At 33.7% G+C, this 12,962-nt stretch overlaps 1 protein-coding gene across 1 annotated transcript in view; it reads left to right on the top strand.

The window, feature by feature from the left end:
* Window positions 1-2,985: 2,985 nt before the first annotated feature.
* Window positions 2,986-12,962, top strand: part of LOC143233379 (ATP-dependent RNA helicase me31b-like) — a 55,004-nt gene continuing 45,027 nt past the window's right edge. The window contains 1 exon segment of the mRNA XM_076469564.1: window positions 2,986-3,123. The gene's annotated coding sequence lies outside the window, so the exon portion shown is untranslated.

A 12,962-nucleotide genomic window follows, 5' to 3' on the forward strand; every position in this document is an offset into this window, starting at 1 on the left:
TTATTGTCAGGCAGAAATAACGAATCAAAGAATATATTGTGACTTAACGTGATTTTTCTTTACTGAATTTTATATTTTAGTGAAAATTAAATCCTCAACTTATAATTATACTGAAACGATCGATTTAGGTTTCAGTGAATTTGATGCACCAGTTTCTTTCTTATTCCAATCAAATTTAAACTATAATCAACAGATGGCGAGCTAGTCAGCTTAAACTGTATATAACTGGTTTTGAATTTCGCGCAAAGCTACACGAAGGCTATCTGCGCTAGTCGTCCCTAATTTAGCAGTGTAAGACTAGAGGGAAATCATTACCACACACCGCTAATTCAGGGGCTACTCCTTTTACCAAAGAATAGTGGAATTGACCGTCACATTATAACGCCCTCACAGCTGAGAGGGCGAGCATGTTTGGTGTGCCGGGGATTCGAACCCGCGAGCCTCAGATTACGAGTTCAGTGTCATGCGGGCTAAAATTTAATATTTAGTATGTGTTCATGCACTATAAAATGATAGGCCGAATTTTCTTTACTGAGAAAAATCTCACAGAAAGTATGTATCTCGACGTGTTGGACAATTTTATGGTCCCTGAGATGGAAGAGTTATTTTTTAGCAAGACTGCGTGGTTCCACATTGATATATGATTGTACGCAAGTTTCTTAACAAATGGATTGAATGTGACAAGTCAGTTTCCTCACGGTCTCCCAGTATTACGCTCTTAGACCTATGATTGCGATGATGTGTCAAGGATTGTGGTTTTCAGATCTCAGTTGCCGACATTGAAACACTTCATACAAGGATAACTGATGGCATCATACCAAAGACAAAGAATATGTTGGCCAACACATGGACTGAAATGTGTATGCTTCGAGACTCTAACAGTGCACATGTTGATGTATACTGAAAAGCATATAAAACTCTATTGTTTAAATAAAATCATACGAAAAATTGCATTATGTTATTTTTCTTGGTTTCGTTCGAATAAACTTTTCAAGCCGAAACAAGACTTTGTGGTTGTTTTGTATATTTAACTAACTGTGCTCATTGTCGGATTAGTTTTTATTTCTGGTGAATAAGCAGGGAGGTTACTTTGGTCAGAAGTTAATAATAATTATATAATTATGCAAAAGTAGTGGTTGTCAACTTTTTCGAAACACAAACTCATTATGTAGAAAACTGACCTAACTGATTGACAGTACTTTAAATAACTTTAAGTAATTTAATAATCTGTCATCCATTCTATGTTACAGTATAACACTCAACAACCAATCAACTTTAACCTCGCCTACAGCGGCGTGTAGGATTATAACATTAAAAACCAGGTTTCGATACCTGTAATATAAAGAACACAGATAACCCGTTGAACAGTTTTGCCTCTAATATCAAACGAACTATGAACTCTAGTCCAACTCTGGTATTGTTTTCATATATAGAAATAAGGCTACACTCATCACATGACATGAAGAACTTCCTATAGCAACAACAAATGTAATACAAATGTCATAATGAAAAAAGCCCGGTATGGCCAAGTGGTTAAGGCACTCGACTCGCAGTCTGAATCCGAGGTTCGAGTCTCCGTCACACCAAACATTCTCGCCCTTTCAGCCGTGGGGGCATTATAATGTGACCCTCAATCCCACTATTTGTTAGTAAAAGAGTAGCCCAAGAGTTAGCGGTGGGTGGTGATGACTAGCTGCCTTTCCTTTAGTCTTACACTGTTAAATTAGCAGCTAGCGCAGATAGCCCTCGAGTAGCTTTGCGCGAAATTCAAAACAAACAAACATATATTTCCTCAATCGTTATTATGAATTATTATATTACTATTCAATCATTTTAGAATTTATGTTTATTATTTTGCTGAGTTATTTCAATTTCTGTAACTTCACTGCTTGTTTTCCATTTTAAAACTGTTTATAAAATCGCTTCAACAATAATCATTCTAAATATATTTTTGTTACAGTGGTCTGCATTTTTTAATTTTATTTTTTCAATTTAACATACTTTAAAGAACTTATTGAAAGGTTCCCCGCTCGTACAGCGGTAAGATTACTGATTTACAACGCAAAAATCAACCTTTTGATTTCTCTCAGTGAACTCAGCAGACATCCTATGTGGCTTTGCTATTGCAAAACACATACCCGTGCACGCCTAACGAAGGGCTTCTACCGGAAATGTTGCAAATAACAATACAGTTTTTGTTATCAGCGTGTGTTTTACCACTTGTAAAAGCTTTTATATTATTTTCAACATCCTGCGGTATTTTTTACTGTGTGTATTTTCATATACATTATCACCATTCTAAACCTCACAGCGTTTGTTAATATATTTTATTACAAGTTACAGTTTTCACAGTCAATGTTTTTGTGTTTCTTCTTCTTGTTCCTTTTTACTTACCATGAAAAATTATTATTGTAATAAAATATGCTTCATCAGTAGCTCAAAACTAAACCATACGTCAATATCTGTTCTATATATAAAAACGCATTTACTCCCATTTGCGAAAAGTATTATGTTAAAAATATTTTACAATGTGATTGATTTTTAAACGATTTTTCTGATGTTGCATTGTTAAACACTTTTTTATTGGATAGACAGTTGCTGTGAGCTTTATCTACTTAAGTCCTTCGATGGTTAAATACTGAATAAAATACAGCAAACTCCTAAATAAAGGCTACATATTAAAAATTCTTGCTTATATTATCTGTTTAGTTAGTCTGATATTGGAACATATATTCATGTGCCCCTCCCACTCGTAGGTATCTTCTGGACGCTAAGTATCGTTCATCAGTTTTTATACCAAAAAGTGTTTTTAAATGTGTTGCTTTATATTATTAGATACATTTCATTTGTTTTGAATTTCATATGAATGCAGTTTAACATATATATATATTTTTAAAAGATGCTGTGTACAATTTATCATTTTATTTGTAAGACCTCCGGGTGTGCGGCTGTTTGCATATTTCATCCATGAAACTACGTCAGTTGCTGGACTTGAATAAATTGGTCGCCATCTTTGAACTATAGTGTTTGAATGTTAAACGTAAAACTTTGAATCTTCGAGTTAAAGTATTGTACCGGAAAACTTTTAAGTAATAAACGCACAGGAATAGTGAAATTAAAAAGGTAAGAGAGTATTTTTTGAGCTATTTCATTATAAATGCCAGGTAATATTTTAAATAAAACTTACGGTAGTAATTTATTTATAGTTCTTACACTTAACAATTGCAGTAATAGAAAAGTAATCCTTATACCACAGTAAATCCAGAGTAATGTCAGTGAAGTTTACTTAGGCCTAATGGCTAACAGTGAGTTTTTGTCATAAGTTGCTGGGTAAAACAAATTTCTACATAAGAAATAACATATTAGTTGGATACTTATACGCCCGACTCTGCATAATGATAAAACAAACATGGAAAACTTGTATAACTAGCGCTTCGAATAGTAGTAGTAAGCTCATAAAGGACATCACATGTTCTGGGTAGACCCAAGTTGAACTTCCCGAGTACAAAGTGGAAAGTTAACAGTGTGAACTATTTTGAGTATCCTTTTATTTTTAAGTAAAATCTTTCTATCAACATATTACGAAACCAGCAAGATATTTACATAGATAAATACGAAACATTATTGACTTGATATTTTCAAATAAAAAAAAAAGTAAGGCGAAAGGCAAAGAGTATTAGGGAAAAGTGAAGATGAAAAGATAGTTCAACTCTTCAGTATAAACTCAAAATGTGAGATATATTGTACTAAAATGCCAGAGATGTTCATGTATGGTAACTGAAAATAAAATGAATGAATCCTTTTTTTTCTATATTTGAGAATATTTTGGACGTTAATAACAGGATTCTTAAAAAAACAAAATATATTTATTTTAATTTTAACACTTAAAAAATGACCATTCTGTGAGCCACTATGCTGTGACTAAAATTAACAGTAAGCATTACAATACATTAAGGATAATCAGAATGCTAGGATGGAGGTAGGACCCTTGAGGAATGCTAAAGGATGGCTTGTGTCTGATGATTGTGAGATGGTCGGGTCATTAAAGTCTACTTTTTCTACAGTTTTTACTAATGAATATTTTAAGTAGTATTCAATATCTTTTATCTGTGTATAGATGGAAACAAGATCAAATAAGGTGACCACATTAAGTCTACTTGTTAATCTGAATTATTTGGCTGATATAGTATTTTCCTAAGGATTCTAAAGACAGTTAAAGATTGAACATACAAGTCAATTCCTACTATAATTTGCTAGTTGTTCAATAGTTGGCAGAGGTACCAGAGGATTGGAAGTTGGCTTGTTTCACTCTTCTTTGCAGGAGAGGTGATAAAAATTGTAACAGTGATTATAGGATTATTAGCTTTAATGGGAAAGGTGTTTGGAAAGTCTGATGATACATTGCAAATGCATCATTTAATGAAATTTAGAATTGTATTGGGTTGTCAATACAGTTTTGTTAAGGGAAAATGTTGTCTCACAAATATTATTTTTTGAAAAAAATTACTCTGTCTAGATGAGGATATGGGTGTAGATTTAGTGTATATGAATTTCAAAATTATCTTTAATCTATCAACTTGGGTATAAGAGTGGCTAGATGGAAGAAAACAGAGGGTTATAAGTGGATTTTACTCAAACTGGGTTATTGTTACAAGTGGGGTATCTTGGGGTTTAGGCTTAGATCTTTCTCCATTTTGATTTACCTCAATGGTATAGATAAAAGAATGATCAGTGAATTACTTCAATTTGTAGATGATATTAAGGTCTTGAGTGTTGCTAGCTGTGAAAAGGATGCTGCTGGATTATAAAAGGATTTAGATCATTTATTGAGTTTGGCAAGGAAATTGCATATGTGCTTTTAATTATAAGTATAATATGGATGGAAATAACCTTAACAGAGTCATAAAAGGAAGGGAGCTTAGTGTAACGTTTGATTGGTCTCTAAGGGCGTCCAAGCACTGTGCTGTTGCTAATTGTAGGGTAATTACCAATTTAGGTTATATCTACAAAAATGTTGAATACAAGTGTATAAAACAGTTAATTTTATTGTAGACTGCTGATTAGATCACATTTGGAATATTATATTCAGTGGAGGGTTGCTAGGATGGTGCCTGGGATGGAATGGTTATGATACGAGAAACGGATGAGATTTGTCAGATTGTTTTCTCTAAAAAAAAAAAATAAGATTAGGGGGGATCTGATTGAGGTGTTTAAGAATGTAAATGAAATTGATTGTGTTGGTGAATCATTGGTTTTGACACCTAACGGTAAGATTAGTAAAACTAGAATACACAAGGTTTGACAAGGTTGGAGCCATCTGCAACTAAGATAGTTTGGTTTTTCTAACATGCTGGCTGCCTTCAGGTGTGGAGGCAGTAAATGTGAGTTTAAGAAAAAGCTTTAATTATGTGGACAAAGGTTGGCTTTAAATTTATTATTATTTATTTATTTAATAGGTTTAGTTCATAGGATAGGACATCTGAGATGGACTAATACAGCCTTTGTTGTCTTAAAGCATTATGTTGTGTTTTTAATAAAATGAAAACAACAACAAAAAACTTGATGCCTCCCAGCATTGGTCATTTTATTTATTACTGAATTAACTCTTTAATCTTTTTGCAATGTGCTGTGTATAAAATACACAGTTGTACACCTTAAATATTTCTTCTATAACTTCAGTGCTATATGTGTATCTTCACAAAATTTGGTAGACTTTCAGTAATGATTCAGATTTTTTAATGAAGTATTTTTACCAAAGATCTGTTTGTGAAACTGTTAAGTCTATTTTATTACTAGTCAGAAATGTGTGAAATGATTTGGGTATCGTGATTTAAAAACTATTCTTCATTTAAAAAATCGTTTGTGTAATCTCTTAAAACCTCCTAAGTACATTTCAAATGCTTGTTTTCAGTAAAACTTTATATTTTCTGTTATTTACTCTAACAATATGATTCTGTCAATTTGACCAACCTCGTAACCACTATAAAAATAATTATAAATAATTTATTTTTATTAAATTGACTTTCCATCTTGCCTGGCAAAATATAGTACAGAAGTTATAATGGAATGACATGTGCACTTTCACCATGTTCAATAAAAACTGACATTTAGTCTTTATATAGTGATGTATCGTGAACTAATACTTTGTGAAATACAGTTATGTTTCAATTATTATATATGTATATGGATTACTACTTTGATCAAACAAGTTATTAAACTTATCTTTCTTAAACCAGGGCAAAGTAAATAAAGTAAATAATTATTTCTTGTTACAACCTGTGTACTTGTTTACTGCTGCTTGTAGTTTGTTAAGCTTTAAGAACTTTTGCACTTGGAGGATCTAAAACAAAATTTATTTTGTAGGGTACATACACACACTTTAATAACCAACATTACATAGATGCTGTAGATTTCTATTATTGTTTATCAGGTGCAGTAACTAAACTGTATTTTGGTTTAAAAATATGAAATTTTGAGGTAACTAAAGATGCAGTTTCTACCTCCTTGAAATTCCATTTTGAAAGAATGATGTGTCCTGTAACATATTACAGTTTCACGTAGCCTAAACTGAATTAAACTGTAATTTAGATTGAAAGTTAAATGTTTACGTGTCCAATTTATCATACTTACAAGATTTATACATAGTTTTTAATATTTCAAAATACAAATGATAACTTTACAATAATGGTTATTATAAATAATGATCTTTTGCAAGTCTTGCAAATATATTCTTCTTTCTGGTCTAGAACTTTCTCTATCTTATTGAGGGTTCAGGATGAGTGAGTTAATTTTGTGTTGATGCAGTTCATTAACAAGAAGCTAGCTTCCTAGTTCTCTGCACTTTGCTGATCACAGGTGAAGTTAAATTGTTTAATGTTCAAAATCTATAAATGTTCTTGGTCAAATATCTGAAGTTCTCAATTAATAAACAATAATTATTTATAGCTTCTGAAGCTTACAAACCAACCACAGTAAACAATGTTTACTGTCACCTTGGCTACATTTGTAGGTGGGAGGAGAGTTTCTGTTAACCCTGCAGATGGTGCACCGGTATTTACATTCACACATATTGTTAATTCGTATACTTTATAATGTTACAATTTTAGTTAATATGCAGGAATTATGCAACACAGATTTAATAGTGTAAGTTGTCTACATTTCTAAATATAAACTGAACATACATCTATTAAAATAGATATGATAATAAGTCCATAATATACATACAAATGCTGAAAAATACATTAAATATATTACATTGGCTTTGTTATTAAAGCTGTAATTCTTTTATATTCTCAATACCCAGAACAATAAGTCTTATCAGTGGCATAACTTGAATCCAAGGGCAACATGCCTTCTAGTTACAATGTTGGAAACACAGTGGGTAAGGTATTAGCAGTGTCCACCTGTTTCCATTTTTGGAAACTTGTTTACACTTCAATATATGATGAGAATAACCAATCAGAACTCAGAATGTCCATCTAGTGGCTTATTGGCCATTTTAAATTGTTAGAAAGCCACCTCATTCACTTGAACTAAGATTTCTAGGAGCTAGGGTGTCTTCATTTTGTTTGAAGTTATTAGTTTTTAGATAAAATATATCTTATTAAGCCTGGTAGATTACAAATTAATATTATGGTACGAGTATTGTTATTTATTATTTTTTGGTTATTTCAAGTATATTTGTGTGTGTGTGTGTAAGAGAGACCTGGAAAGACTTTTCCTTTGTAATCCTCCACATGCAAAATTAGGAACATATGGCAAGGAACAAGTCATTATAATTAGAATATATATGTAATAATTTAAATGTGACTGCATTTTACAAAATACTAGTCCACTAAAGTACATCTGAGACAGGTAACAAATAAAGATTGGTTTTATATTATTGGATATGATGACATGAGTGCATGTGTCATGTCATTTTAACTTCTCTGATGTTAGCCAGGCATAGCTGGAAGGTCAGTATAATAGAAGTAATTATAGATAAGTATATAATGTTGTGATATTTAAACTATTTGGACTAAATATTTTTCTTTGTATTATAATTTGCAGTCATTCTAAAACAGAAAAAGTATATTTATATTTTTTTCCCATGGTGGTTATAAGATCAGGCAAATTGACAGACCCCATATAGTTAGGTTAGAAAAAATAACAAACAAAATATAAAGTTTTTACTTCAAACCAATATCTTAAATGTATTTGTGAGGTTTCAAAGATTACGAAAGTCATACCAGATTTTTGAAGCAAAGAATAGTTTTGTAATTGTAACGTGAAGTCATTTTTTTACTTGGACTAGTAATGAAACATGCTCTGTTTTTACAAATAAATCTTTAGTGAAAATACTTCATTAAAAATCTGGTTTTCTATGAATAAAAGGTTTGTAATTTTTACCAAAAGTTTGCCAAATTTTGAGAAGGTACATCTATTGCATCAAAAGTTTTGGTATAAATATTTGATTTTTATATCGTACATTATAGAAACACATCTTTCAATGGATCTCAAAGTCTATCCATCGCTGTTAAAGGCAGTAGAAGCAGCAGCTTTCAGTCGGGCATCAAGTTTATTGTTTTATTCTTTGTACGGATCTGAAATTGTAATGATACTTGTATTCGTTGTGTAGATATATTTTTATTGCAGCTTTCTGTATCTGAGAGTTAGTTTGTGGAAAGTTATATCAACATTATTTTTGTAAATTTGAGTGATATAACTAATAATTATACATTTAAAACAAATTGCAGTTATTTTAATTATTTTTCTTTAGACATTCATGGATATACTACTTCCTGTATGGTAACCGTTACATATCAGTGTAACTTTATTCTGTGTTCAATGGACATTTTTGGGTTTTCCATAGAAAATTCAAAATGGCTTCCGTAGTTTTATGAAACTGCCAGTTGACCATGGTGTGATCATACGCGTAGGTTTTAGGCATTTTTTGTTAGCAAGGAAGTTATTTAAAAAAAAAAAAAAAGGTGAATGATTTATTAATATTTGTCTCTACCAAGTGTCTTCCCACTTTATCAAATTTTTGTGATAATTATTGCTCATGACTGAGATTAGAAAAGTAAAATAAAATTTATTGCAGAATATTTCTCATGTGCTTAATGCAGTGTTTCTTCCCCTTCACTTGATTAATCGTATCTGCAAGAGAAGGAATATTAGTTGTGTGTGTACTTATTGGTTTGTTTTATTTAATGTACAGATCAAACTGAGTTGTCAAATTGCTGATTTTACACACACACACACACACACACACACACACACACACACACACACACACACACACAGTATTTCAGTGAAGGAGTCAGCAAGACTTTAAACATAACTACCTTCTTAAAAAACAAAAAATAAATGATTTTTGAAAGTGATGAATTTTAGTAACAGGAAATGTATGACCTATGAATTGCATAACAGGCATGGGCATGTGTGTATTTATGTGCAAATAGAAGAATAAATAAATATTTTTCAAAAGTAGTGTTACATTACTAGTTTAATGTATTAGCATGCTATGTAACATTTAAGTGTTGGTTATTTTTATGAAAAGTATTGGTGAGATTCATTAAATGGTTTGGGGGCTAAATTTCAGTGTGCTATGGCTGAGAAATAATTTTTTTTTAAACTGTTTACTATTAATAGTTAGAAAAGTGATATTTAATTTGAATATTTGTCTCTAACAAATTTATCTTGTTTAATAAAACATTTAAGACTCAACAATTTGCAGTGATCATCATATTTTGCATATTTCATGATGTAATCCAAATGGAAGGATACTCTTCCTAAACCTTCAGTAAGGTCATGAGCTTTAACTAAATTGTTTTGAAATTCATTTAATTTCCAGAACTCCAGTTCTGTTGGCCATTCAAGGTGGATTCCTGTACATATTAAGGTTATCTTCCAGAGAAGGTTTTGTACTTTCAGTTTACCTCCTCTAGCATCTGAGCATTCATCCACATGTTTGCCATGCTAGGTGACTCTTGAAGGGGAGGAGAGGAGTCTGGTGGTTGAGTAGTCCAATCCTTATGCACCACTTTGGTTTAGAGTTCCTGTATATGGGCATATGTTGTGGATATTGCCTGATGCTGGTGTTTGAGTTTTGTGCTCACAAAATCCTGGCATTACTGTCCTTGTTTGGTATTACAGGTTTCCATGATGGTGGGGACTGTGGGCACTGAAATATTCTTGCTTTAGTGTGGATACTCCCATTCATGAACACAAAATAAATCATAAACAACAACAGATTATTGGTAAATGACCATGTATGGATGACTATTACATTGTAATTATCATAGTTGGTTTCAGTACTGAGAGTTCTCATTTTGCATTCATTATCTGAGAAATTTTTAGGGCAGATGTTTCCTTTTTATTCAAGAGGAATTTGTGGGGCTTCCTGGTTTTCTAAAGTCAGTAAGAAAGTTATGTTCTGGAGACATCTTGATGGAAACATCCTCACCTCAACATATTAAACTCTTCCTGAATTCAAAGAGCATTGAGGTTACTCCTTATGCTATCCTGAATTCCTCAAGAGGAGTTATTGTTGATAGGGACTTGAATAACATTCCTGAGTTGCAGATCCTTACTGGTTTTCCCATCTAAAGCATTTTTTTTTAGTTTCCCAAATCTCCCTTTGCAAAAAGGTAATTATGTTGCCTACTAATGTTGTGATTTTGATGTTCACATCACTATATCTACCTGTCACAGTCGAGGCAGGTTACCTGAACTTTAAGGTACAGCCATACCTTCCCAAACCTCTCAGATGTTTCCAGTGGCAGCGGTTCGGTCACTTGAAGACATGTCGTGATTCCCTGACGTGTGCTCTTTGTGGTGGCAAAAAGCACAATGCAGAGGAGTGCAAACTGGAATTGCAGTGGTTTACATCCTTCTTACTCTTTTCTTGCCCTAAGTGGGTGGGGGTGAAAGAGACACAACACTTGAAGACTCTAAACAATATTGCTTACCCAGAGGCTTGGAAGTTTTTGTTTTCCACTCCATCCTGGATATATGCTGATTTGCTCCATTCCACTACTACAGTGGGAGTGCTCTCCATATCTCTAGTAGAGTTGTTTGCAAAGCATCTGAAGAGTCTTTTTGCCCTCCTCCACTTCTCTCATCTCTGTCTCCACCATTCCTTCTGGTGGCTCTTTGAGTATACTTCCTTTGGCTCCAAGTTTGGGTGTTTTTTTGGGTCCATCTTTTTCTCTGGCCCTGAGATGCAGAACAACTATTCGTTCACACCCTTAGTTGCTGGAATCTCTGTTCACAGATAGAGACCTGCCTACACGACTCTGGGCATGATCCAAAGAGCTTGATAAACCTCCTTCCAGTGAAGAAAAAAATGGTTGAAAACGGGTCTCTTTTCCCAGTTCTTCTCCAACTAAATAAAAATGTCTGATTTGCAACAGTGAAACTGTTGAGGTTTTCATTTCAGTATATATAACAGTAAGGATTTGATTGATTCTTATTTTGTGTCTCTCTCTTCATACAGGAAATATTTCTGAAACCTGGCAATGTGGTCTCCTTTTGGCAGTTTTCTTTGTACAGAAATGACAGGTTGTGTAATAGGTAAGTGCAAGGAGGGTTGACATTGCTGTTCAATCAGCATGTGCCTGCCCTCTCTTTGTCACTTGATACACTCTTGGAAGCTATAGCCATCCGTGTTTCTCTGGTCGTACCATAACTATTTGTTCTCTCCACTTATCTCTTGGAGAAATCTATGATCAGTCCGAGCTTGATGCCTTCACTGAGCAGTTACCATTTCCCTTTTTAATCCTGAGAGATTTTAATGGACATAATCCACTCTGGGATAATGTTTTTATTGATGGGAGAAGTCATTCCATAGAGTATGTGTTTTTGGATCACAATCTTTCCTATAGTTCTGGTTCTTATAGTTATTTTCATGTATCAGATCAGTCTTTTACTGCTGTTGATTTCCCTATCTACTCTTCATTTTTCTTACTTTTCTTGGAGGGTTGATAGTGACCCATGGGGGCAGTGATTGTTTTCCTGTTATTTTGAGAGAGACTGGCTGTGATTGATGCCACCCAACCCATGTGCCTCAGTGGAAGATGGATCAGGCTATCTGGCCCTCTTTTACTGCTCTCTCTCAGAACTTGATCTTGCTGTCATCTGTAAGCCATCTATAAATGACTGCATCATCCTGGTAGCTGTTCAGTGTACTACTAAAACCTCAACATGTTTTCCACTGTATCCTCACTTGTGGTGGAATTCTGCCTCCCACATGGCATGGAAGGCTCAAAAATGAGCCTCGGATACTTTATGTAGGCATCCCACACTTTCAAACTGCATCATATTTTTAGCAGACCCATACATATGCTCGGCAGGTAAGACATCAAAGTCGGAAGGAATCTCGGATTAAGTACACAACTAGCATCTTTTTCACCATTGGTTCCAAAGTTGCACAGGACAAGAATCAAAAGGCCGGTGGGTAGTATGCTTCTGCTCCCCTTTTCATCTTGTTTTTTGATGGCCAGGAGTTTGCTGATGCCCACAGCATTGCCAGTACTCTCAGGAAAAGCTTTCCTCATGCATCTAGCACTTCTGCTTCATCCTTCACCTTCGTAGTTCTCAAGACTTTGAGCAATTGCCTCTATCCTTTCAGGCTGATCATCTACATGACTGTTATCACCCCTTTACATTGGTGAGGCTATAGCTTGCTCTTCATTGGTATGGCAGTACATTAGCTGGACCTGATTATATTCACTACAAGATGCTGCCTCTCTTGCTATTCTTCTGGTTGTTTTTAACAGGAAAATGCTTTTATTCATGCTTGGTGCCAGGCTATTGTCCTCACTTTTTCTAAGCTTGGAAAGGATACCAAGATTCCTTCAAATTACCATGCAATTACACTGAGCTATCTCTGTAAGATCTTTGAGAAGATGGTTAATGCTCGTCTTGTTTGGTACCTCGACTCAAGCAACCTTCTCTTGCCCACCTATTATTGGGTTTCA

This window comes from Tachypleus tridentatus, chromosome 12, assembly GCF_004210375.1.
Source record: "Tachypleus tridentatus isolate NWPU-2018 chromosome 12, ASM421037v1, whole genome shotgun sequence".
Taxonomy (NCBI): domain Eukaryota; kingdom Metazoa; phylum Arthropoda; class Merostomata; order Xiphosura; family Limulidae; genus Tachypleus; species Tachypleus tridentatus.